Below are 23,420 nucleotides of genomic sequence, written 5' to 3'. Positions count from 1 at the left end.
GTTTCCAGTCATTAGTGGTTAAGTTTTTGGGGAGTCAAAAGTTATGCTCAGATTTTTGACTACATGGGGGCAGGGTGGCATCTCTAACCCCTGCATTGTTCAAGGGTCAACTGTAGACAAAAGTCTACTTTTCTTGTGAGCTTCTATGTAAAATTGTATTACCGAATGTATGATTTCAATAGTAAATGACATTTCAAGGTTGACAGACACCAATGTTCACAAGAAAGTTTGTGTACATGTAGCCACTGAAAGAAGTGGATCCTTTGACCAGAATAAATAAATAAAAGATTCTGGAGTTACAAATATAGTACCATATATGAAACTCATTCTCCACATGATTCACAGGCAAGCTCTTACTCAAAAAATGGGTGAAGGCTAAAATTTACAGAGGCCCACCAGATGCTATTAATAAGTTAATTTTATACAAATGAACTGTTTTTAAAACCACTGGTACCTCACAGAAATTTACCAGTTACCTGTGCCAAAGTACTAGAACGTGTAGCTTAAAGCCTATCATCAGTTTTGGAAAATTCTGTTATTATCTCTTCAAATGTTTCTTCTGCTTTCTTTCCTCTGGTCTTCTTCTATGACTCTAATTATAGATCTTTTCCTTTTTTACCACACACTCAATGTCTCCTTTCTTTATTTTCTATATTTTTATCTCCTCATGCTTCAGTTTAAATATTTTCTTTTGAGCTACTTCCAGCTTGCAAATTTTTTAACGCTGGGTATGATTTTATGTTAAATCCATCCATTCAAGTCTCGATTTCATTTATGTTTTATCTATTTTAAAATTTTTATTTGATTACTTACTCTACTTCCCAATTTCCTGCTAACATACTCAGACTTGTCTTTTAGTTATTTGAACATACTAATCATATATATTTTAAGTTTATATGTATTTAATAACTTTATTGTCTGGATTACTTGTATGTTTGTGTCTATCATTTTTTTTTCTTGATTTTCCATTACACCTTGTCTGCTTATATGCCTAATTGCCTGATTGATTTTTTTTTTTCTTTTTTGAGACAGGGTCTCACTCTGTTGCTCAGGCTGGAGTGCGGTGGCACCATCTCGGCTCACTGCAACCCGCATCTCTCAGGCTCCGGAGGTCCTCCCACTTCAGTTTGCTGAGTAGTTGGGACTGCAGGCGCATGCCACCATGCCTAGCTAATTTTTGTATTTTTTGTAGAGATGGGGTTTCAGCATGTTTCCCAGGCTTGTATTGAACTCCTGGGCTCAAGTGATCTGCCCACCTCAGCCTCCCAAAGTGCTGGGATTACAGGCATGAGCCACTGTGTCCGACCTGCCTGATTTTTTATTTAGTTATTTATTTTTTTACTGAGATCTTGACATTGAAGAAATATTTTAAAGCTCTGGATTATGTTATCTTCCTCCAAGAAGATTACTTTTACTTAAGCAAGTATCGAGGTTAGGAGTGCTAGCAATTACCAATCATCGTAATTCAAACAGGAATTGAAATGATTTGATACTGGGCTTCAGTCTTTGAGAGGAATGATTTATTTCTAATTTGCTTTACTCTTAGGGTTCATTTCCTGAAATATTTTCCAGGGCCCCTCCTCTGATTTTTCCCTGAGTCCTGTGAATCTGTTGAAAGCTTATTTAGCCTTTCAGCTGTTACTTTTTAGACTGTCAATTACCTACAAAGGAAAAGCAGCTCTAACTGCTGTGCTCACCTCTCTGCACTTTCTTGCTCTCTTGGATCTTGGTCCACAATTTCTTAGCACTTTAGTAGCACTGTAATACCTTCAAACAAATTTAAAAGAATTTTTTAAATTTTTTCTAGTTGTTTTAAATGGGAAAATACTTCTGAAACAACCTAGTCTACCAAAGCTGGAAGCAAAATTTCATTGAAAGGGAAAGATGAAGCATGAGCTTTTGCTTTATGAAAGATCAAAGTGTACCAAATTTGCTGATGTTTTCTCTGATGCTATATAGTTATTGATAGTATGCTCCCTTGCAGATTTCTTTGTAAAAAATAAGCATCTTGATCTAGGCTTTTGAGGTAAATGTGAAGTTTAACAGTGAGTAAGAAAGGGACCAATTTTCGAAAGAACTTTGTACCATGGAGAGAGAATTTTCAAAGAAGCATTTGTAAAACATTTCCATTATTTTAAGATTTTGTTGTTACACATACCAGGTTAACACTTACAAAGTCTCTCATCTGCAAGACAGTTCCAAATTAGGAATTATAGTTTTTTCAACGGTTTAAATCTTTCTAGCTGAAAAAAAATTTGTTGAGTCTGGAAGCCATTTGTTAAAAATAAGAAAAGCAACATCTTCTAATTGTTTGCCCAATAGTAGCAGAAATGAATATTAGCTAACTAAATTTTCTCTTCCCTCCAAAAAACCCTTTGCATAAGTGGTAGATGGGATTTTACAAATAACAAGTATAGTTTAATAAACATAACCAACAATGAACTTCTTTAATTTGGATTTACATCTTTGTGAATTTTTTCTTTTTTCTTTTCCATTTTTTTTTTTCTTTTTGAGACAGTCTCACTCTGTCCCAGGCTGGAGTGCAGTGGCTTGATTGTAGCTCACTGCAGCCTCAAATTTCTGGGCTCAAGTGATCCTTCCATCTTGGGATCCTCCCTCCCAAGTAGCTGGGACCAAGGTGCATGCCACCATGCTTGGCTAATCTTTTTTTCTTTTTTGAGACAGAGTCTTGCTCTGTCACCCAGGCTGGAGTGCAGTGGCGTGATCTCAGCTCACTGCAACTTCTGCCCCCCAGGTTCAAGCAATTCTCCTGCCTCAGCCTCCTGAGTAGCTGGGATTGCAGGCATGTGCCACCACACCTGGCTAATTTTGGTATTTTTAGTAGAGATGAGGTTTCACCACATTGGCCAGGCTGGTCTTGAACTCCTGACCTCAAGTGATCTGCCTGCCTCGGCTTCCCAAAGTGCTGGGATTACAGGCATGAGCCACTGTGCCTGGCCTAATCTTTTCTTTTTTGTAGAGATGAGGTCTCCCTATGTTATCCAAGCTGGTCTTGAACTCCTAGGCTCAGGCAATCCTCTTGCCTCAGCCTCCCAGTGTAAACTTTTTCTAATTATAGCAGCCATTCACATCAAGTATAAAAATAAGCTGAACGTAGGACCAGACATCTGAAGCATATTCAGTAACTTTCTCACATTAATAATTTATTAATGACATAAAAAGTGACTTTGTGCCATTTTAATAAATGTATTTAAAAGTGCTGTTACTTCATCATTTTTTTCTTTTTTAGGTGTTAGAATTCCATGTATAAGTATTGTGGTGTATATGTAATTTATAAGTAAACTTATGTATATTAGAAGTAATACTAAAAAATATTAACTGGTGGGTATATGATCAAAAAAATTTGGATGCTACTTCTCTAGAGAATATAGCAGCATAGAGGCAGCATAAACTAAACAAACAAACAAATAACAAAAAAAGTGTTTATACTTCAAAGATAAAATAAAGTCAAACTATTAACAACAACAAAACAAAACAAAACAATACAGCTGAGTTAGCATTCCCTCAAATTGCAGAGCCAGGCGGAAGTTGGGGTTTTTGCTTCCAATTACTTTTCTTCTTTGTTTTCAGACAGTCACCATGGTTTCCACAAAGCTCTCCCAAAGCCAGAGACATTTCCAACTGACCTGTAGTAATTAGGAGCACAAGACTTGAGTCCTGGTGAAGTGATGTGATCTCAGGGAAGTTATAGAAATTGTGCACACCTCAGTTGTCTTATCTGTAGGATGGGCTAATAATAGTATTTAATTTATTTATTTTTACCAACTGACATCTGAGCACCCCTCCCGTTTATAGCTGTTGTCTCTCCATCCATTCTGGGACTCTCTGTGGAGCCAAAGGGTCCAGATATTCCCTGCCCCTGGCAGATGGAACACAAGTGGCTGTGGTGGAACTGAAGGCCCGGTGTTGGCAAGGACAGTGAGGGTTCTAGCCAGAGCAGTTTCGTAGTATCACCTTTCTGGTCCTAGTTCTTTTCCCTTCTTGTCAATTCTGTGAGCTAATCAATAGTCTTCACATAAAACACTTCTCTGCCTACGTAAGCTGGAGTCACTTCTGACACTTGCATCCAAGGACTTTGAGAAGGGCACTATCTTACTCTGGTTTTGTTGTTCATTCTGCTTTTAAAATTATCATGTATAAATGGTTCAAATATGTTTTTGGCATACAATGTTATGAATTTTAACATCTGTATGCATTAAAGCACCACTGCAATCGGGATACAGAACAGTTCCATACCTGGCAAAACTCCTTTCTGCTACCTATGTAGTCATGTGGGCCCACTTACCCTCATGTGCACCACCCAGTGGTCAGCCTGGGTAGTGGTCTATCATTAGTTCAGTTCTCAAAGCCTTTTTGGTAGGCCAATTGCGATCAGATCCATACATGTACAACTAAAAGGTAAGCCCAGTAGTTCACAAACAACTTTATGGGGTCGCTTTCCTGAGCTTATACCTCTCTGCAATTTTCCGGTAATTTCTGGTTCTCAAGCTCTCCTCTTTGGGCCTGTGGCCAGCATGCAGAGGCTTTACTTACCCCAGTTTGCCATCCATGGGACCAAGTGGTGGAAGGTTGAGAGAGAGAGAGAGAAAAGGCAACAGGGTTTGCTCCATCCTCTTGGGATCACAGCTTCATGGTTTGGGGAGGAAATCTCCCCTCTATCACAGTTTTGGCTCCTGTTGAATTGCAACCTCTACCTCTATTACCATGGGATTGTGGGGTATAAGCAATTTGAGAGAATGAAAAATGGTGAGGCGACTTATACATCATCTTGGAGTTTTAGGAGCATCCTTTTCTGCTCCTGAGCCAGATCTAGAGGCTTGCTCTTGGACCTCTAGAGAGAGATCATGCCAGTGCCTGCTCCCCAGTTCAACACTGCATTAAGTTTAGGCCAGGGCATACCGGAAAGAAAAAAATGACAAGCTCCACCAGTTTGGTGAAACTTTGAATTCTGGTCTTCTTCCTCAATCAGTCTGCTACCATTTACCTTCCAAAATCCTCAGATAGGCTCATACACTCTGTCCAGAATTCATAGTTGTGTTTACTAAGAGACTTTTTTGTTTTTTGCAAAGATCCAAGGTGATGTTGCATGTATTATAGCAGAATGCCTTATACAAATTGAAAAATCATTAAATATTAGATATTTTTAACTCATTTATTCTGCTTAAGCTATTAACCAAAATTAATTATTAACGTCAAATTTCTTTTCAACTATTTAAAACCAAGAGACTGACTTAAAAAGAATTTAAACTCACTTTAATTTAAATGTTAAACAATTTAAATGCCCAGGACTAGGTGTGATATTATGTTCTTTTGAAAAGAGTTTCCCTGAAACACTTTTTCTCCTCCCCTACCCACATTTTAAACTTGATTTAGAGGTCAGGCTTATTTATAGTTGTGATCTACTATGATATTTATGTCACAGGATAAAACGATTTGAAGATAACCCTATACCCCTATCATCTGTAGATCAAAACGGAGAGGTGAGGAATAGATGGGGCAGGGAAGCTCTGGTTCAAGGATAGTGTTTTTCTCCGTTCTGAGTCGTCATTTGTGACCACAAGTCCATTAGTGTGAAGATTTTCAGAGGATTGTTTTGTTTGTTTGTCTGTAACTTAGGCCAGTGAAAAAAGAACAGGAATTAGAGTCTGAAGAATTCAGTTCATTTAGACTAGGACCTGACAAACTATAGTTCATGAACCAAACAAATCTGGCCTACCCACAACCTGAAAATAAAACATAGGCACATAAAGTAACAATGTAATATATAATGTAATTAGTAAATAAAGCTGTATTGGAACGGGGTCATACTCGTTTCTTTACATATTGTCTATAGTTACTTTCCTGCTATAATAGCAGAGTTTAGTAGTTGGAACATAAACCATTTTGCAAAACCTAAAATATTTACTGTATGGCTTTTTACAGAAGAAGTTTGTGTAGAAAATCCAAAAGAATTGACAAAAATACTCCTGGAAGTAATAAGTTATTATAACAAGTTTGGAGGATACAAGGTTAATATACAAAAGACAATTGCTATCCTATATGCCAGCAATGAATAAATGGAATCTGAAATTTAAAACATAATGCCATTTGCATTAACACTTAGGTATAAGTCTTAAAAAATGTACAAGATCTATATGAGGAAAACGACAAAACTCTGAAGAAAGACATCAAAGAAGATCTAAATAAATGGAGAGATAGTTCATGCTTATGGATGGGAAGACTCCATATTATCAAGATGTCAGGTCTTCATAACTTGATTTATAGATTCAGTGCAATCTCAATCAAAATTCCATCAAGTCATTTGTGGATATTGACAAACTGATTATAAAGTTTATATGGAGCAGTAAAAGACCCACAATAGCCAACACAATATTGAAGGAGAAGAACAGAGTTGGAGGAATGACACTTGAGAACTTCAAGACTTCCTAGAAAGTTACAGAAATCAAGACTGTGTGGTATTAATGAAAGAGTAAACAAATTAATGGAACAGAATGGAGAGCCCAGAAACAGATTGCTATAAATACAGTCAACTGATTTTTGACAAAGGAGCAAAGGCAATAAAATGAAACAATGGACATCCATATGCAAACGAATGAATTTAGACCCAGACCCTTCATTAAAATTAACTAAAAATGGATCACAGACCTAAATGTAAAATGCTATATTATAAAATTCCTAGAAGGTAACATAGGAGAATCAAGATGACCTGTTTAGTGATGACTTTTTTGATGCAATACCAAAGGCATAAACTATGAAAGGAAGAATTGATGAACTGGACTTCATTAAAAATTTTTAGAGACCTGCTCTGAAAAATATACTTCAAGAGAATGAAAAGACAAGCCACATACTGGGAGAAAATGTTTGCAAAAATATATCTGATAAAGGACTGTTGTCCAAAATTAAAAAAAAAAAAAACTTAAAACTCAGCAAAAAACATGGGCCAGGCCAGGTACTGTGGCTCATGCCTGTAATCCCAGCATTTTGGGAGGCTGAGGTGGGCAGATCTCTTGAGTCCAGGAGTTCAAGACCAGCCTGGGTGACATGGTGAAACCTCATCTCTACAAAAATCAGTCAGATGTGATGGCACATGCCTGTAGTCCCAACTACTCAGGAGGCTGAAGTGGGAGGATCAGTTGAGCCCAGGAGGCAGAAGTTGCAGTTAGCTGAGATTGTGCCACTGCACTCCAGCCTGGGTGACAGAGTGGGACCCCATCTGAAAAAAAAGGGTCAAAGGTCTTAACAGATATCTCACCAAAGCAGATACACAGATGACAAACAAGCATATGAAAAGATGCTCCACCTCATTTGTCATCAGGAAAATGCAAATTAAAATAACAATGAGATATCACTACATACATATTAGAATGGCCAAAATCCAGAGCACTGACAACAACAAATGGTGGTGAGGTTGTGGAGCAATAGGAACTCTCATTTATTGCTGATGGGAATGCAAGATTGTACAGCCACTTTGGAAGACAGTTTGTTGGTTTCTTACAAAATTAAACATAAGCATACCCTTACCATATAATTCAGCAATCACACTCCTTGGTATTTACCCAAAGGAGGTGAAAACTTTTGTCCACACAAAAATCTGCACAAGGATGTTTATAGCAGCTCCATTCATACTTGCCAGAACTTGGAAGCAACCAAGATGCCCCTCAGTAGGTGAATAGATAAATTGTGGTACATCTAGACAAGGGAATATTATTCAGAGCTAAAAAGAAGTGAGTTATCAAGTCATGAAAAGACACGGAAGAAACTTAAATGCATATTACTAAGTGGAAGAAGCCAATCTGAAAAGGCTACATATTGTATGATTCCAACTATATGACATTCCACACCCATACAATGTAAACACCAAGAATGAGTCTCAATGTACACTATGACCTTTGAGGGATAATAATGTGTCAATGTAGGTTCATCAGTAATAACAGATGTACCACTCTGCTGCTGGATGTGGATGTTAGGGGAGGCTATACATGTGTGGGGGAAGGGGATATATGACATAGCTCCTTTCCTCCCTATTTTGCTGTGAACCTAAAACTGCTCTTAAAAAAAAAAGTATTAAAAGAAGTTTGCAGACCCCTGTTTTGGAGTTAACTCTGATCATTTGGGCAAATAATTTTTTCTCTCTCTGGGTATGTCTGTTTCACATTTATATAAAAAGAGAGAGCTGAACTAGATAATCTGTAAGGCCCCATCTGTGCCTCACATGCTGTGACTCTCTGCCACTGTTGTTAAAGGACAACACACTATTGGTTGATTTTAAATGTTTACTTATGGAAAATTTCAAACCTATACAAATGTAGAGAGAATGGTATAACAAGCCCTCATGTACTCATCACCCAAATTCAATAAATACGAACTCATGGCCAATCTGGTTTCATTCATGCCCTCCTAATTCTCAAGCACTACCACCTACCACCACCCCACTAGATTTTTAAAAAGCAAATCCCAGACATTATCATGTCATTCATAAATATAGCACACAGCTCTAAGAGATAAGGGTTCTTCTTAAAACATACAAAACTATTTAAAACATTTTTTTGTAGAGATAAAATTCACCATTTTATCCATTTTACAGTATATAATTAAATGGTTTTTAGTATACGCACAATATTGTCCTTCACTAGTAAAGCTGTCCGTCTCTATGGTGGGCGTGGAAAATAGGAAATTCCTTTCCATCACCCCAAAAAGGAAACCCTTACACATTAGCAGCCACTTCCAAATCCTCACAATCCTTTAGTCTACTTTCTGTCTCTATAGATTTGCCCATTTCAAACATTTTATATAAATGGAATAATACAACATGTGGCTTTTTTGGTCCGGCTTCTTTCACTTGGATAATGTTTTCAAGATTCATCAATATCATAGTAGGTATCAGTACTTCATTCCTTCTTCTGGCTGAATAATATTCCACTATATCGGTAAACCACATTTTGTTTTTCCATTCATCACTTGATCAACATTTGGATTATTTTCTCCACTTTTTGGCTATTATCATGAATGCTATTGTGAAGATTCACGTAGCACTTCTTGCGGCAGCATATGTTTTCTTTTCTCTTGGGTATGTACCTAGGAGTGGAATTACTGGATCATTGGTCATTCTACATTTAACTTTTTGCGGAATTGCTAGACCGTTTTCCAAAGTGGCTGCACCGTTTTTATCTTCCCACTAGCAACTTGTGTGGTTCTGATTTCTCCACATCCTTGATAACATGTTGTCTTTTTTATTATACCCATTCTAGTGAGGGTGAAGTATCTCTTCGTTGTTTTGATTTGCATTTCCCTAATGACTAATGATGTTTAACATCTTTTCATGTCCTATTGGTTATTAATATAGATATTTTTTGGAAAATGTCTACTCAAGTCCTTTTCCCATTTTTAAATTGGGTTATTTGTCTCTTTATTTTTGCATTTAAGAGTTTTTAAAATATATTTTGGATACTCAACCCTATCTGATATATGATTTGAAAATATTTTCTCCTGTTCTGTGGATTTTCTTTTTACTTTCATGATAGTGTCCTTTGATGCACAAAAGTTTTAAATGTTGATAAAATCCAATTTGTATGTTTTCTTTGTTGCTGTGTTTTTGGTGTCATATTTAAGAAACTGTTTGCCTAATCCAAGATCACGATATTATTATTGAAACTAAAGAAATGACAACAGTTTCATATATCATCAAATTTGTAGTCAATGTTCAGATTTTTTTTGGTCTCATAAATGTCATTTTACAATTGGTTTTTGTTTGTTGGTTTGATTGATAAGGGAATTTAAACAAGGATCCCAAGTTTCATCTGATAAGTCTCTTAAGCATTTTTTAAATTAAACACTCCTCTTCTTACTGTCTTTTTTTCATTGTCATTCATTTGTCTGTTCAGTTTCCCACATTCTGGATTTTGCTGATTGAATTTCCAAGATAACATTTAGCATGTTTCTCTGTTTCCTGGAAAGCTTGATCAGATTCAGATTCCATATTTTGGCAAGATGATTCCATAGGTAGTGCCACATAATTCCTACTGCTTTCTATCAGGAGGCACATACTGTCTGATTGTCTCTCATTTTGTGATGTTAAGATTGATTGGTGAGTTCAGATACTGTCAGCTTGACCTGCTCATTGTACAGTCCCACATCCTCTTTTATTTTATTTTATTTTATTTTATTTTATTTTATTTTAGAGATGTGGTATTGCTCTTTTACCCAGGCTGGAATGCTATGGTGTGATCATAGCTCACTGCAGCCTCAAGCTCCTGAGCTCAAGCTGTCCTCCCACCTTAGCCTCTCAAGTAGCGAAGACTGTAAGTATATACCACCACACTTGGCTAATTAAAAAACAATTTTTTTAAAGAGATGGGGTCTCACTATGTTTCCCAAGCTGGTCTCCAACTCCTGGCCTCAAGCTGCTTCTCCTGTTTCAGCCTCCAAAGCACCAGGATTACAGGTGTGAGCCACTGCACCTGACGTCCCATCCTCTTTTAACTAATGGTTTTAGCAAGTCATTGATGATTATTGCCTGGATTTATTATTTTATTAGGGGTTGCAAAATGCAACTGATTAATTTGCCCAATGGCTATTGCCTACCGAATATTAAAACTTCCAAATGTATTATTTGTTTTCAATAATGCCAGACAAACTACTGATACTTCTCTGTGTTCGCCCTCCTCCCTGTATTCTGATTTTTAAACTCTTTACATTTTTTGAGCTAGGTTGGTGGTCAGATCATGTTGTTCATATTCCAAAGAATTGTGTTGACATTTCTTTACATCATGGTTTTGGTCACTCCATCGAGTAAAGGTTCTGAACATTATTTACATTGACAGTCCTTGGCATAATTATAAAATATTTGAAGATGGTCTTTTAATTCTCTTTTCTCTCCTTCCTTAGAAGCCTCAATTTCTATCCTTTCCCCTTCTCTCCCCTCAATACACAGATCTTTTATCTTTTAAAGACTTTTCTAGAATCAGAATGAAACAGAAGAAGCTTTATACTCATGTGTAAGAGACTTGCTGTCTTGCCTCTCTATGAGTTTGCATTTTAAAGGGGGAAAACGTAGCATTTACTTAACCTAAAGAAATGAATCCTGAGTGACGGGATGCCAAACTCCAGTGCTGGGGGCTTTTCTTTTTTTTCTTTCTTTTAGGCCAGGATTTTCTCTGAAAAAGATCACGAATGACAGATCCTTTTTACCGTGAAAACACTGAGTCTAGCCTGCATGTATGTCACTCTTGGTTGGGAAACTCTATGCTCTCGGCTGTCCTTTCTCAAAAGCTTCTTGGTTTCTTCTGTGTCTCAAGAGCCAGTGTTGAGTGGCTAAATGCGGAAAAGATTGTGGACCTTTTGGCATCTTAACATCCAGGTTTAAGTTATAGTTACTTGAGAATTTAGACTTTGCTCTCTCAATCAAACAACACTTTTAAAATAGCTTGTTGATTAGGATTAGCTTCAGCTGCAAGCAACAAAGAAACTTAAAATAACAATGTCTTAAGCAGGATGGATGTTTATTCCTCTCATGTTCCTGAGAAGTCGAGTTTGTCAGTCCAGGACAGTCTGGGCACTGCGGAGTGTCAGAGACCTAGGCTGCTTCCATTGTGTGGCTTCACCATGCTGGTTCCTTTCTCCAGGATCCCTTGGCTCAGACTGATGGCTAGAACATCACTCATTGTACCTGAATTCCAACCAACAGAAAGGAAGAATGGGCAAACAAAGAGCATGCCCGCGCCTGTCAAGGGAACAGTCATAAGTTGCACATGCCACTTCCTCTCTGCATTAGCAGAATTAACCACATGACCACACCTAGCTGCAAAGATGATACGAAATGGCTTTATTCTGAGCAAGCATAGGGTCAGTTAAAAATCATGCATTTTATTACCATGGAAAGAGAAAAAAGTGGATGTCAGTGGACAGCAACTAATATCAGCTGCAAATAAACATTATAATAGCAAACAAAAAGCAACGTGGTATTGAGTGTCTGTTCCCCAAATTAAAAACAGGGTACTCTTAGACAATTTACTCACTAACTGTAAACTGTTATTAATTATTTTTGGATGGGACTGACCTTACTTCCTAACATGACATCAAACCCATGTTCTCTGCTCCTCCTACAAAAAAGGTTTAATCCCTTCTGGTGCCTTTTTTTGATGTAATTTGGAAGCCCACACTTGGTAAAAACCAAATTATTGTGGCCAGTTGTCTCTATTTCAGTGACTTCCTTTTTTAGGAGAAAAAAACTTCTAAAATAGTTTCATGTGTATTATATTTTTAAATTTGGAGTAAATGAGTGCTCACTGAATCCATTTAGTGCTTGGGTTTGTCTGCTTGGGTTTTCGAATTGGTCATGTGGGAGAGGAATTCCTTGAAATCTTTTATTTATTTTGTACTTTATATAAAGCACACCATGTTCCCAGGCTCAAATGTTTTAAAAGAAATCCTCACTTCCAAAACAACATATTGTCCAAAGTGGTTGCCCTAGCTCACTCCTCTGGGTAATGGCGGCTGACTCATTGTGTGCTGGCCAGACTTAACCTTCCACAAACAGCTTGGATTCTGTAGACCTAGGATAAGCTTCCTGTTTGGTCAGGCAGTGGCTAAGAATCAAATGAAGGTTGTGGTTTATCTCTCGGGATATGGTATTCAAGATGGAACTCACTGCGGGAGAGCTGAGGTGTTATCCTGGCTGGATGACAGAGAATGGCTCAGAGATCCTCTGATCAGTCATCCCTTGAACTTCTCCAGTGGCAAAGATCCAAATTCTAATATTTTCACCAAAAGCTTTCCCCTGATCAACTGTCATTCCCTTTGGTTTATACCTTGACTTTCGAAGTATGTAGTCACAAGGTGAGGATAACGATTTACAGGCTTGGCCCCCCAGGATTTAATGTCATCAGAAACTTCCTCCGTTTCCTCTGAGCTGCTCCTTTCCTCTTCAATAGTCTCTAGATCCCTTCATATATTCTTGCACATTTCCCCCTAAATTCTCTCCACTTTTCACCTCTTTTTTGTTATCATCACTCTTAAATTTGATTTCCCCCCACTTCTGATGCTATGAACAATGGCTCCTGTTCTGTCATTGTTCTAGGATAACCTAAAGCACTACATCTACATCTCCCTCATTCCTACAAGAACTGTCTAAATTCTTGCCTCATTCAAAATGTTATAAATGAAGGTTCAAAAGTCCTTGTCAAAGGGAATCAAGGGATGAATGATCATTCTTCGCCATAACTCTAGAGTATAATAATATTTAAAAGAGTATGCACATAAAATAAAAATATACCCCACCCTCAAATTCTTTCATTCAGGGAAAGTTTTCATCTCCTTTTTCCTCCCCTACTGCTTTGGAGGATTATGTCACAGAAGTAAGGTAGGAGTATCAAATCGGCTTCTGAATTTATTCCTTTTTTTGGCCACCACTTTTTAAAGATTACAGCATTAGTTTGTATCCTTATTTCTTATTCAAGTTTACTTATTTTCAGATTAGTTTTCTTAGGTTTTGAGGGATAAAATTTAATATCTGGCTTCACTCTGCCACCCTATTCTGGAAGGCTTTTATTATTCCTCAGGTTTTTTAGAGGGGAGGAGATGAACTAGTTAACTGATTAATTCTCAAAGTCAGTTTCTCAAGAAGACCTTAACAGTTCTGCACTAATATTAAGGCTGGGAAATAGTGATGATAACAGCAGTGATGATAATAATAATAAAAGACCGTGGAACACATGAGTGTTCTTATACACTCAAAATATTTAATGTTTAAACATCCCAAGGCAGATACAGATAAACTGCAAAATAACCTCAAGTCTAGCACCTCTTCACCTACTTCAGCTCAGCCTATTCCCTTTCTTTTTAAAAAATTGTGATAAAACACACGTAACATAAAATTCACCATCTTAACCATTTTTAGGTGACAGTGTTCAGTGACATTGAGTACATTCATATCGTGCAACCATCGCTACCATTCATCTCTCTAGAACTAGTCTTTCTATCTTGCAGACTGAACCTAACCTCTGTACCCATTAAACAATAACTCCCCATTTCCCCCAACCCCCGACCCCGCCCCAGCAACCATCAGTCTGCCTTCTGTCTCTGTGAATTTGACAACTCTAGGTACTTCATATAAATGAAGTCATATGGTATTTGTCCTTTTGCAACTGTCTTATTTCACTTGGTATTATGCTTTCAAGGTTCATCCATGTTGTAGCATGTGTCAGAATTCCCTTCCTATTTAAGGTGAACAATATCCCATTATATGTGTACACAGAGGTCTTCAAATAAAGCCATTTTGGTCAATGTCGTTTTGTTACAACATTGATGAGGAAAAAAAATCAATTCCTGGCAGGAACTAATGTTTGCATATTCTCCTCGTGTCTGCATGGGTTTCCCCCATATCCCGAAGATGTGCCCCTTAGGTGAAGAGGCATGTCTACATGGTCCTAGTGTGAGTGAGTGTGAGTGCGTGCCTGACTGTGCCCTGTGATGGGATGGAGTCCTGTTCAAGGTGGGTTCCCGCCTTGTGCCCTGAGTTGCTAAGATAGGTTCTGGCCACTTGTGACCATTAACTGGGATAATTGGGTAAATAATTATCTTACTTTTATTAATCTTTTTAAGTGTATGTATAGTTCGCTTTTATTTCCATGTTTAATATTAGAAGTGCTTTGGTTTCTATTTAGAAGTTTGGTGATGCCTTTGTAACCAGAAATATGTTGTAGGAACTTAACTCTTCTTTATATCAATCAGTCTGTGGTAAAATTAATTTTCTTATATGGTGTTTAGCTTAAAGACAGTTTCCAAGGACCCATTGACAATGTTAAGTGAGGACTTACTGTATCCTGAATGTTTGTTCATTCATTTGTCAATGGACATCGGTTTGCACCCACCTTTTGGTTATTAATATTGCTGTTATGAATATTTGGTATACAGATATCCCTTTGATATCCTGCTCTCAATTCTCTTGGATATATATTCAGATGTGAAGTTGCTGGATCAAACGGCAGTTCTATTTTTAATTTCTCAAGGAATCGTCATACTGTTTTCTATCAACGTATTCCTTTTAACTTAAAATGTAATCTCATGCAGGGAGAGATTTGCCCTGGATTTGGGTTTGCTTTTCAAAGAGTTGGAAACAGAGTCTAGTAATACTAGTAATTTACTAATAACCTCAAGTTGGAAAAACTGTGTGGCAATTAAAATCAACCTAATAAACCCAAGGGGAATAGAACATATGAAATAAATGAAGAATCATAGATTTGGACATAAGTACTCTTTTCCTACTTGGAAGTGTGCCATGGATAATGGCCACCACTCCCCTTTGATTTCAGGTGTCCCTGATGAGCCTCTGGGTGATTAGCCCTTGACAGAGCTTGGGGTGTTCTTCCCAGAGAAAACTTCCACAAAAGCGAGACAGAAACCGTTTGGAGTCTGTTCATCACGGTTTCGTATCCTGTGAATTTCACTGTAATGAGTCACTAAATTGAGCTTCCAGAATGCTACCCTGAAAAAAGTGGGCAGAGCTCTCTTTGAACTAAAAAATAAAAAACAAAGGTCTGGAATACATCTTGTGTTCGCTTGCTCGGCGGAGGGCTGTGTGGAGAGGAGGCTGCATCTGCAGCACAGTGGGCTTTCTTCCCACAGCTTGCAGTGGACTTTTCTGGGAAATGACAGAACATATTTGTTCAGGCTTCAGACTTGTCACTTTTCATATGCTCATAGGTTAGGCCTGGGGTTGCCTGTTTTCAGGTTCTAGGCTTAGTTTTTGTTGACAAATTGTGACTTCCAGCTTCAGCAATTGGCTATGGGTGGCAAAGGATGTGCTTACAGAGGCTTGTGTTAAAAAAACAAGAAAAGAAAGAAAGCACATCAGGCTTCTTAGACATCAAATGGTTCTTTTAAACTGCATCTTGATGGGTTAAGTGTAAATGATCTCAAAACATGTGGATTGAATTCTCCAAGAAGCACACATGGATTTCAGAATCAGAAGAAAGGAGATCTTGGCAATGTTCGCTTTGGGCTTTCCCAGACTCCAAATGCTTTGCTCTTCTTGGTGCCTGATGCGTTTCCATAATCAGACTCGGGGTTTGTTTTAGTCTTTTATTTATTTATTTATTTTTCTTTGTGATGGTGACTCAGAGGATGGTTGACTGGATAGTGGTTTTAGACATGAGGCTTTGTCAGTGGCCAAATTAAGCAACTGCGGATGAAAACTCTACTTGGGCTCTGGTTATTCCATTTGTCTCTCCGTATCACCAGATTTTCCAATGACCCAGTCATTCTTATCTTCTTTATCTCTTGGCACATCAACGTGTAATGACCACCACCAATTCTGCCAACATAAGCACTTCACCACCACTCGAAGGGCAGTGCAGGTATGAAAGCATACCCACCCACATCCTGCATCACTTGGGTGAAAGAAATGGTGAAAGAGGCCTTGTGGAACAGAAAACAAGCATAGGCATTGGAGTCGAGCATGGGCCTAAATCTCAGTACCACCTCCTACTAGCATGTCTTCCTTACACTCTGCTACCTGGATATCCTAGTGTTGTGAGAACAACTATGTTAAGCTATATGAAGTGCCTGAAGGAGTGCTGGGTACATACCTAGGAGGTGCTAAATAAAAGGAAGTTGTTGGTGGCAGGCAGCTCCTTATTGCAGTTTCTTTTTTCCTTTTTGTGTATTACTCCCTGCTTCCAGAGGCTTCCTTAACAATCCACTGCCCTTTCCCTAGTGGTCTTACCATCCTGCTCCATTCCCCAGGTCACAGTTAGGAAGTGCAAGGATGCATAAAAATGATCTTGGATGCTTTTTAAGAATGCAAATCCCTGGGATCCATGTCCAGTAGCTCCAGATTCTTAGGATGGAGTGGGAATCTGTAGTTCACATGAGTGTTTCCAGTGATGCTGACGTAGATCTGAGGCCTGAGCTTGGCAAACAGTTGTCCCCCAGACCTTCCTTTTTGCAGCCATTGGAAACTGTGTGTCCTGTGAACCATGCAAATGTGGTCACAGATAAGAGGCTTAAATTCATGTCCCTCCAGTATCATATTAGCACTTGATTGTACAACAGGTTGTATTATCGGAAAATAAATGACGGATACTGTCTGCGTGGATGTCAGTTTTGAAATGGGGTCTGTGTAGAAAGGGGGCTGGCTGGAAGTCACAGCAGAAGGAATTCCTGAGTGGGTCATACCACATCAATGACTGCTCTCATTCTGGGTTCCGCTCTGCTTTGTTAAATACACTTGAATTGAAGGCCAGTACTCTGGGATTTTGAAATAATCATTTAGAGCAGTGGTTCTCAAAGTATGGTCCCAGACCAACACAACAGCAACGAACTTGTAAAAAATGCAGATTCTCAGCTTCCTACCCAGACCTGCTGAACTAGAAACTCTGGCGGTAGCACCCAGCAGTCTGTATCTTAATAAACCTTAAGGTGAGAGTCACTTAAACCTTAAAGTTTGAGAGTCACTAATTTTGTTTATTTTGCTGTTTGTTTTTGTTTTTAGTTTTTTATTTCCATAGGTTATTGGGGAACCTGGTGGTGGTGTTTAGTTACATGAGTAAGTTATTTAGTGGTGATTTGTGAGATTTTGGTGCACTCATTACCTGAGCAGCATACACTGCACCCAGTTTGTAGTCTTTTATTCCTCACCCCCTTCCTACCCTTTCCCCCTAAGTCCCCAAAGTCCATTGTGTCATTCTTATGCCTTTGAATCCTCATAACTTAGCTCCCACTTACAAGTGAGAACAGATGATATTTGGTTTTCCATTCCTGAGTTACTTCACTTAGAATAATAGTCTCCAATTTCATCCAGGTTGCTTCATCCAGGTTGCTGCGAATGCCATTAGTTCATTCCTTTTTCATGGCTGAGTAGTATTCCATCATATATATATATGTGTATATATATATATAAAATATCATATCACACAACTGTAATGTGTGTGTGTGTATATATATATATACACACATATATGTATATAAATATATCACAGTTTCTTTATCCACTCATTGATTGATGGGCATTTGGGTTGGTTCCACATTTTTGCAATTGCAGATTGTGCTGTTATAAATATGCATGTGCAAGTATCTTTTTTGTATAGTGACTTCTTTTCCTCTGGGTAGATACCCAGTGGTGAGATTACTGGACCAAATGGTAGTTCTACTTTTAGTTCTTTAAGGAATCTCCACACTGTTTTCTGTAGTGGCTGTACTAGTTGACATTCCCACCAGCAGTGTAGAAGTGTTCCCTGTTCACTGCATCCACACTAGCATCTATTATTTTTTTGGAGAATCACTAATTTTGAAGAACAAAAGCATATTCTTGTGAGCAAATGTCTAAAAACATGTGAATACATGTATAGTGTTTAGTTCTGTGTCTGTCCCCAAATGCGTTAAAATAATATATATAACATGTGTGTATGTCTGTGTGTTTACACATGCACACACACACACGTTGGTCTGTGCATAAATGTATTCTGGATATAGACAGAGGAACTCATTCTAGAAATTTTGAGAAGTGAAACTGGGAGTTAGAGTAAATAAAGAGAATTTTACTTTTCACATTATACCTTTTTGAATGGTTTGATATATTTTCTTTTCTTTTCTTTTTCTTTTTTTTTTTTTTTTTTTTTTGAGATAGAGTCTCACTCTGTCACCCAGGCTGTAGTGCAGTGGCATGATCTTGGCTCACTGCAAGCTCTGCCTCCCGGGTTCACACCATTCTCCTGCCTCAGCCTCCCGAGTAGCTGGGACTACAGATGCCCGCCATCACTCCCAGCTAATTTTTGTATTTTTAGTAGAGATGTGGTTTCACCATGTTAGCCAGGATGGTCTTGATCTCCTGACCTCATGATCCGCCCTCCTCGACCTCCCAAAGTGCTGAGATTACAAGCTTGAGTCACCACGCCCGGCCGATATATTTTCTTTTAAATATGTGTATATATTATTTTTATTTAAAAAATGTAATTTATTAACCATAAAAATAAATTTTAAAAACTAAAATAAAATACAGATAAATATTTATCTGATTTTGAGAGGGGAAAACATGCAAAGAAAATAATCACAAAAGAAAGGATAGACTTACACAGCAATATAAAACATTTATGAATCAACACACCACCAATGCAAACACACACATGTAAAGAAAGTAACTTAAAAAAATGGATAGTCCCCTGATGAGGCTAATCAGGGGAAAAAAAGAGGGATGTCACAAATTACTAACAAAGTAAAAAGAGGAACATCACTACATGTCTTATAAATTAAAAAGACAAAAAGAGGATATACATTTTTCTGGAAAATAATTTGAAATTTTAGATGAGATGCAAAAATTGCTAACAAAAGCATAATTTACCCAAATTGATTTTTAAAAGAGTTAGAAAAATTGAAAAGTCCTGTGCTTACTGAGGAAATCGAATCCATAATTTAAAAGGAAACTAAAGGCCAATATACCTTCACTTGTGAATTATACCAAACATTTAATAAATTAAAAATACCCCATTCTTACAAAAACTAAACAACAGCAACAATAAAGCCAAAAATCTTCCTAGGAAGAGAAGAAGAGAAAATACTTCCCAATTTGTTTTAGGGGGGCAGCATAATCTTGATATTAAAACCTGACAAAGATGTTACAAAAAAGATAATCATAGGCCAAATATCTCAAAAAAATGAAAAATCATAAATATTAGTTACACAAAGGCTAATACATCTCTATAAAATTGGGTTTATTTCAGGCATGCAAGATCTGCAACATTAAAAAAATCAATAAATATAATTCACCACATTAACAGAATAAAGGAGAAAAATCACATGAGTGTCTCCATAGATGCCGGAAAAGCACTGACAATATTTAACATCCCTTCTTGATAAACTCAGTAAACTCGTTGTAGAAGGGAACCTCCTCAATCTGATCAATACAGTCTACATTTTGAAAACTATCATCAAATATTAATTGACCATTAGTTAACCCAGTGCCAGAATCTGGATGAATTTTATAGTTATAAAGCTCATGAAACTGATGTGGAAAACAGTTCGTGTTCTAGTCTGTGGTATGCCACCCAGAACAAAGATGGGATGATCTACCTTTTCATCTGTCATTCAGAAATGGAAGATCTGTGCCAAATGTAAAAATGGGCAATCTTCCCTCTCCTGTGATGACATTTTCTCTTGAAGCAGCCAGTGTTGTTCCTGTCTCCCATCTGTACCTCTTTTTTTCTGTATTCAGCAGAATAAAACACTTTCAAGAAACAACTGGGCAGGAAGTAAGGGAGGACTGAATTTCATCCTGGGAGGTTTGATTCCCACAAGTAAAGTGCTGGGGGGGAAGCAGTCGGGAAGCACTGGCGGCTCGTGGGGACTGTCGTGCATTATGAACTCCATCTGTTCCCAGCATCCTCCAGTCATGCAGTGGGGCAGGCGAGATTCTGTTTCATTCCCGCATGTGCCTATTAGATGAAATGCTGCTGGAAATGAAACCAGCTAAAAATTGTGTACATCAACTCATCATACATAGACATCGGACACGGACCTGAGAAGGTGACTCAGTCCACCCAAATAGATCTGAATTGACTCAAGCTACCCCACATGAAGTGGGGCCAAAAAAGCACACATTGTATGTATGTGTTACTAGCATAAGATCTGGTTGGAGCTCACTTCATTCTAGGATGAGAAAACAGGGTTAAACCTTGCGTCTTACGGGGTGAAATATGCTAAGTATAAAGAAGAAAGCATTATTCTCCAGACTCAGAAAAAGGACAGACCTCTAAAATACGGTTTACCATAAGATAAGGAGAAAGTGTGGCCGGGTGCGGTGGCTCACGCCTGTAATCCCAGCTCTTTGGGAGGCTGAGGCAGGCGGATCACAAGGCAGGAGATCGAGACCATCCTGGTTAACACGGTGAAACCCCGTCTCTACTAAAAATACAAAAAATTAGCCAGGCATGGTGGCGGGCGCCTGTGGTCCCAGCTACTCGGGAGGCTGAGGCAGGAGAATGGCGTGAACCCGGGAGGCGGAGCTTGCAGTGAGCCGAGATCGCACCACTGCACTCCAGCCTGGGCCACAGTGCAAGACTCCCGTCTGAAAAAAATAAAAATAAAAAGGATAAGGAGAAAGTTGGTTTGGTGTGCTCCTAGGAGGCAGGAAGAAATGGCTCTATAAAATGGGTACATCTAATTTGCTCAAAATGATTTAAAAGAAAAAGAATGTGTACCAAAAATCAAAATGAGAGTGTAACTGCGATGAAAGAACAATAGCATCAAATGAAGAGGTACATGAGAGAAGAAAATAGAACAGAAACACTAAAAATCCCATAGTTTGTTCATTCATTTATTATTTATTCGGGAAACATTTATTGAATAATATTATGTGCCAAGCACAGAAGTAGACGTGGTAAGCAGCAGAGGTGAAAACTGAGACAGATGTAAAAGACAAAGGAGAAGATTCTCAAAAATACAGGGAGAAAGACTAAGAGGTAGAAATGAGTGAGAATATGATCAACATGGAGGACAGAAATTGGAGGGCTAACCCAGCAGTAGTAAATGCTCCTAGAGAGTAAAAAACAAGGACAATTGCAACACAAATCATGACCAAAGACAAAGAAATATGCCTAAGTTTAAAAAGTAAAAACAAATAGGTATGCTATCTAAGTGGAACTAGTTTACTACATTCTAGGCGAAGTCAATGAAAAAAAGAACCACCTTTGGTGGTAACCTGAAATTTCAAAAAAAATTAACAATGATTTTTAAAAATGATTTTAAAAGCATTCAGGTAGGGGGAATAATTACCTACAAAGAAATAGCACCCAGGCTGGCCCCAAACCATTCGCATGTAAAACAAAATGCCAGATGAAAATGTAGCAAACTGCTGAAGATTTTAGAGTTAATTGTTATAAATAAATGTATAGACAGCATAAATTTGTATAAAATGCAAAGACAATTTAAAATAGCGTTTGGAAAACATCTTGAAATGCCATGATAAATATTCCCACTTAGTGAGGGCTTGGGATATAGTCAGTAGCATCCATCATCTCTTGCCAAGTTCTTTTATTTATTTATTTATTTTTTTGCGGGGGCGACGGAGTCTCGCTCTGTCGCCCAGGCTGGAGTGCAGTGGCCGGATCTCAGCTCACTGCAAGCTCCGCCTCCCAGGTTTACGCCCTTCTCCTGCCTCAGCCTCCCGAGTAGCTGGGACTACAGGCGCCCGCCACTTCGCCCGGCTAGTTTTTTGTATTTTTTAGTAGAGATGGGGTTTCACCGTATTAGCCAGGATGGTCTCGATCTCATGACCTCGTGATCCGCCCGTCTCGGCCTCCCAAAGTGCTGGGATTACAGGCTTGAGCCACCGCGCCCGGCCATCTTCCCAAGTTCTGAACCAATTGAGAAATAGTCAGGATTGGGCAGATGGGCCCAGATCCTTCCCTTATGATCTGATAAAGCTCATATTGGAGAACGTGTCTTATAGCTATGAAATATTGGATTTCCTAACTGAACCCTAGGATTAGACAGCTATCTTCAGAAATGTCTCCCCTAAGTGAGTGCCTGTCCTGGTAAACATTCAGCATGGAGGGCCGAGAAGAACAATTGTTTCCTGAAGGCAGGCTTGGTTCAGAAACGATGGTGCAATTCCAAACCTGTGCAGTCTTTTTTAGCCCAACTTACATCTGTGTTCCACTTCCACTGCTACCCAGGGAAGAGTAGGCAAGGGTATGGAAGAGGGGCTAGGAGTGTTTCCCTGGTGCCATCGGGAAGAAGGAAGAAGCAGCCCCCTCTCCCCCTGACATCCACATACATCTCCCCTCTCTGCCTCTCCCTCCTCCCTAGTCGACCTCCCCAACCCCACCCCCCATAATGGATCTGACTGAGAAGAGAAAATGGAAATGGAAAACTGAAGATTGGGAGCATTGTGACATAAAAGGTCTGGCATTTATGCTTTCCGTTAGAATTTGTACTAAGGAAAAAACCTGAAATAAAGATAAAATTTACATTACTCATTATAGCATTATATATTATTTTAAAACAGCTATGTACTATTTATAATGGCAAAAATAGTGAAAATGACTTAAATGATCATATTTAGGAAATGAAAAAATCATTCTGCTTTAAAAGATGTTCTTAAAGGGATTCTAACAATGTGGGGAAATGCAGGAATTTTAATGATATATTAAAGTACACAAATTGTAGATAGGTTTATCTCACATGTCAGCTAGAATTGACTGGGAGTGCTTCTTTTTCTCCCAGATGGATTTTTAGGCCACATCTGGGCCTCAAAGAATGGAACAGGAATGAATGGTATGGACAGAAGTTGATGTGGGCTGTGGTTGTTTGGGGGTGAGATGGGGATCAGGATAGGGAATGCAGCGATATCTGCCAAATATTTGTCATGTACCTTGTGGTATAATTTTAACTGTGTAAAAAAAAGAATG

The 23,420-nt window shown here is 38.4% G+C and overlaps 1 long non-coding RNA gene across 2 annotated transcripts in view; it reads left to right on the top strand.

The window, feature by feature from the left end:
• The window catches only part of LOC139355470 (uncharacterized), a 47,010-nt gene that overhangs the window by 4,078 nt on the left and 19,512 nt on the right, over positions 1 to 23,420 (top strand). Inside the window, exon 3 of one of the 2 annotated variants that reach the window (XR_011606162.1) lies at positions 10,200 to 11,547. The exons of the other annotated variant lie outside the window; for it this stretch is intronic. This is a non-coding gene — a long non-coding RNA (uncharacterized lncRNA). Of the gene's footprint in view, positions 1 to 10,199; positions 11,548 to 23,420 lie in introns of those variants that run through there. 2 annotated transcript variants of the gene reach the window in all.

This window comes from Macaca nemestrina, chromosome 7 (genome assembly GCF_043159975.1).
Source record: "Macaca nemestrina isolate mMacNem1 chromosome 7, mMacNem.hap1, whole genome shotgun sequence".
In the NCBI taxonomy this organism is placed as follows: domain Eukaryota; kingdom Metazoa; phylum Chordata; class Mammalia; order Primates; family Cercopithecidae; genus Macaca; species Macaca nemestrina.
This window is presented reverse-complemented; position numbering and strand designations above follow the sequence as displayed.